Genomic DNA, 4,803 nt, shown 5'->3' on the forward strand with positions numbered 1-4,803 from the left:
TGCACTCCCTGTTCCCTCGGGCCCGGCGGGGTCGCTGGGCCAGGGCGCCGCGCAGGGCGATCGGCCGCTCCTCGCCCTCGGGACCTGGCACAGCCGGCCTCGCGGGAGCCTTGCGCGTCGAGGCGTTGGGAGGGACGGGTCAGTGACCCCGAAGGAGGACTGAGGAGGGCGTTCAAGCCGAGGGATCCGCCGTTCCGAGGGACCGAGGCGTGTAGGACTGGGGTGAGCTTGGGCAGCGGGTGTGTGTGTGTGTGTGTGTGTGTGCTCGCGCGCGTGTGTATCTGTAATGCTGAGACAGGAGAGTCTAAAAGAGGATCGTTGGCAGATGGTGAAGGGTCTGTGTTTTAGATGTGGGTTTGTTCTAAATGGAAGTTGCTTATTCTTTGCTCTTACAGATACACCCCACCCCCCATGATTTGAACCTGATGGTAATTGAAAAGATGTAGTTTGCTAACCCAGTTACAAACATTTTTGAGCTGGGCGTGGTAGTACACGCTTGTAATCCCAGTGCTGCGGGAGGCTGAGGCAGGAAGATTGCAAATTCAAGCCCAGCCTGGGCAATTTAGAGATTTAGTGAGATCCGTCTCACAGGTTGTGTGTGTGTATATATGAGTGTTTGTGTATATATATATATATATATATATATATATATATATGTGTGTGTGTGTGTGTGTGTGTTCATGTATCTGCAGTACCCAACCCCACTTGTTTTATGTTCTGTGTCAAATGGGTTTTTTGGTTGGATTCTGCAGATTTCTGGTCTGTTAGAAGGTCCCAAATTCTATGAACATTGTTTTCCTAAAATAGCTATTATGATTAATGCTTATGCTAAAGTAATTATTATGGTGTTAAAAGACTTTTGCTGGCAATTCCTACTTCTGCTGGCAGTTCCTAAATCTTTGGGTGCTGATGATTGTATACCCCTGAAGAACATAGAGATTCTTTTCACTTGTTCTTAACCTTATCACTTCAAGGGCTAAACTGTTGAAAATCCAACCAAACATTTGACTTAGTAGAACACTGGGTACTTAGACAAAATGAACCTGTTACTGTTCTGTTCTAAAAGCTTATCTTTTAGGTATGTGGGTTTGTGATAATGAACTGAGTGGGGTTAGTTTTAAGTCTTGTCAACAGCTGAAAAAAAACGTTTCCCTTTGAATTAGATGGCTGAACATATTAAGAAATTTGGTTTAGTAGGAAAAAAACAAGGAAATTAAACTGATCATTTATGACAAAAAGTGCCTAAAAACTAAATGACTAAACATCAAGTATTAAAGTTGCTCTGAAACTAGTTGCTTTTAGCTTAAAAAACATGCCAGTCTTCTGCTCTGAAGATTAAAGAGCAGCTTCTTACTTTTTGGAAGTTAAAAGCTGGACTTTTACAGAAGCATTACGTTTACTTTTGGAGTGGAAAATTAATAACTTCAGAGTACTCTTTCAAAACTCATTAGTAAATTATGATTCTTTTACATTTAAATTTCAGATAAAACTTCATTAGTAATGATGAAACTTCGTTAGTAACTGTACTTGCCTACAAATAGAGATGTTACAGGTGGGAACATTTTTGTTTGCCGGTGAGGAATATAATAGGCCACACTGATGACCCTGATTTTGGGAGGAGCTGGCTGGCCAGACCGCGTGCCTTCATGTTGACTTGCAGGAGGGTTTGGATGCTGCCTTTGAGAGGCGGGAACTGCTGTGACAGTGAGGGTTTATAGGCCCACAAAATCAAGCATTGACTTGAATTTTTATTTAAGTTGTGTAGATCATGGAAGTCTTTTTTCAAAACTGACTCTTTGGAAAATTGCTCACCTTGACTAAATTAACTGGAGAACCAGGAACACTGGGTTCTTTTAGGATGACCTTGTTTAGGTGTACTAGTGTTTGGTAGGAGAAGAGATAGGTAAGATTCCCATCTTGCTCGTGTGTTTTTTTTAAGTGAGATACTAGATCTTGGTGTAATAATTTAGTGTACTGGGCTAAACTATTGTCTATGAGCCTCATGACAGTAATGGCTGGGTATTTTATTTTTGCCTTAAACATTGTGAATAAATTTCACATTTAATTTTATAGCGTTTGAGTCATTCTGTTAATCTGTTAATTTCAGAAATGTTTGTTTTTAGACTTACTCCTAGTATCTCAGTTTAACCAGTGGAAATGTCAAGTGGGTATTTCTTTGTTACTGATTTTTGCTGAGGTTATTGAAGTTTCTTTGACAAATTACAAAGTGTGTCAATTTCCATCATATTCCAATCAGTGTGTATAGTATATTTTGAGGAACACCTGACACAGTTTTACTTTTTAGACCAGCTTTCAAAGGATTTCATTGGGTAGAGATCACAACCCTTAAAGTATTTTAGAATTTAAAAATCCTTTTGATTTAGAGGTTGTTTACATTTCTGGTTAATGAATGGGAAACGGCCAGAAAATGGCAGTGTTATTTGTGCTTGTTTCTCTTTTTTGTTGTTGTTTTTTAAGACAAGATCTCACTATACAGCCCAGGCTGACCTTGAACTCATGGTGAGCCTCCTGCCTCAGCCTCCCTAGTGCTGGGATTATAAGCATGCAACACTATTCCTGGAAACAGTCAGTGTTTTAAGGGAACCTGCTTTGTTATGTCGAATTGTTTTTGAGGACCTCCATGGTCTATAAAGTGCCATTTCCTCTTTCTTTCTACCTGTTGAACTTACTGTTGTCCATTAGCAAAGAATAAGTACGTCTTTGCTGTTTTAGTCAAGGTGTTCTCTTTATTTTCCTCCCAGTTGCTGTGGAAAATAAAAGTTCTGGTTTTCTTTTGAAGCTACATAATTCAGCATCACATTTGGAAAAAGCACTTCTCTTCATTCCAGTAGATTTCTGAGGGAAGAGTCAGAGTGGTTAACCATCAGTATGTCCTTATAATTACGAGTTTTCATTCTTAATCATGGTATTTTGGTGGTCTTTTTAATTTGAGGTAGGCTTTAACCTTCTTACCTAGGTTTGAGATAGAGGAAATCTTAATTTTTTCCCGGAAGAGCACAACTCTTTTTCTCTGTGGTAAATCTAAATTAGAAAGCTTTGAGTTTCTGAGGGAGGCATTTCCCTGGATCCAGCTGAGTTGTTCAAAAAAGTGTTCCCTCTTGGATGTAAGGAAGTTTATTTACAATAGAAAAAACTGGAAACAATTCAAGTGTGCCACAATAATAAAATGACTTGAGTAAACCATGGTGTGGCCACCTTGATATGCACTGTCACTTTTCATTTAGTGTGGCAAATGTGAAGTGTTTAATGTATGAAAAATGCCGAACATATCTGGAATGATGAGTTACATTTAAAAATCTTAAAACTTAATACCATGGGATATATATTAATAAAAGGAAGTGGGTACTGATACATTCTATAACATGGATGACAACATGCTAAGTGAAAGAAGCCAGACATAAAATATTACATATTATATGATTCCATATATATGAAGTAGAATAAAATATAAAGAGATGAAAGTAGATTGGGAGTTGGGAAATGGAGGGTAGACAGTGAGTGTGACGGGTTTCTTCCTAAAATTATGGAGATGGATGCACAATTCTGGATATAGTAAAAACCATTGGAATGAACACTTTAAGTAGGTGAATTGTATGGAATATGAGTTATATTAAGCCAGAATTTTACATATAGGAAGAAAATGTATACAGATGTTACCACTGGATGTTAAACAGAAATAAGGATAATTTTCCTCTTTGTATTCTCCTGTACAAAGTCTCTGAATACATTGCTTTTATAATAGAAAAACATATTTCATAGCTTTAAATGGGTTCTATTTGTATTGTGGGCCCTGACATCATCCCATTTATTCAGTCACTAGTCAGATTTGTTGGCAATTACTGTGTCTCTGAAATTTCTGCTTTCAGCTACTTTCTAACGTCTCCAGATTTAGTTTGGGCCTTTTTTGCTGTGTGCCTGAACCATTAGACTCTCAGATCGGATCTCTTCTTAATTTCTTCCCATGCTAGCACATTCTCCACATGGCTGCCACATACATTTTTTTTTTTAAATGTGCAGATTCTTACAAGTTATATTTAATTTTTGGAGTAGGTAATGTAGTCAGTATGCCTCAGAATTCAAAGGATGCAGACAGATATGCTCTACAGAGTACTTCTGCCTTCTCCTTTGTTCTGCTATGCAGCTTTCTTTCATGGAGAGGATTCTGATGTGCCCTGTTTTGTGACGACTGACTCACGTTTAAGTGTGGATGTGCGGGCTTTTTTTCCTGAAATCTTCCAGGAGTGTCCCTTGTTTGTCAGGCTATGTAGTTCTTGCCCCTGTCATGCTTACATAGCTTCCTCATAACTATATTTAGTGGAACTCAAAGCTGTTTCTTTAAAGCACCTACTACTAGGTGCAGCCTCCTGTGCTTGGTGCTGGGTGCGAGCTCCTGCCTTCAAGGACCTTATCTAATGGAGAGGAGCTGATAGATTTCCTCACTTTTATCTGTTCCTCTTTTAAGAGCATTTCAAAACCATCTTCTGAAAATCATTTCCTGATCTTTTGCCCTTCTTTCCAATCATTACTATTATTTTCCATCCTTGAGCCACTCCTTAGAACCCTGCATTTGTTTTTCTTATGACCTATATTGTGTAGTCATTTGTGAGCTTATCCTGTTAGATTATAAACTCAAGGCTTTCTGCTTGATATTTAATTACTTATTCATTTGGTATTTGTGAAAAGAATGTCCATTTGAGAGTCTGAGGGAACAGGTCTGTGGCTTCATTGAAGCACTCAATCTATATTCAGCACTTAATATTATGTTTTATTTATTCATTTATT

At 38.4% G+C, this 4,803-nt stretch overlaps 1 protein-coding gene across 1 annotated transcript in view; it reads left to right on the top strand.

Annotated features, from left to right (window-relative positions):
• Positions 1-87: 87 nt before the first annotated feature.
• Positions 88-4,803, top strand: part of Raf1 (Raf-1 proto-oncogene, serine/threonine kinase) — a 68,768-nt gene continuing 64,052 nt past the window's right edge. Inside the window, exon 1 of the mRNA XM_005387108.2 lies at positions 88-222. The gene's annotated coding sequence lies outside the window, so the exon portion shown is untranslated. The remainder of the gene's footprint in view (positions 223-4,803) is intronic.

This window comes from Chinchilla lanigera, unplaced genomic scaffold (assembly GCF_000276665.1).
Source record: "Chinchilla lanigera isolate Chin_1 unplaced genomic scaffold, ChiLan1.0 scaffold00028, whole genome shotgun sequence".
NCBI lineage: Eukaryota > Metazoa > Chordata > Mammalia > Rodentia > Chinchillidae > Chinchilla > Chinchilla lanigera.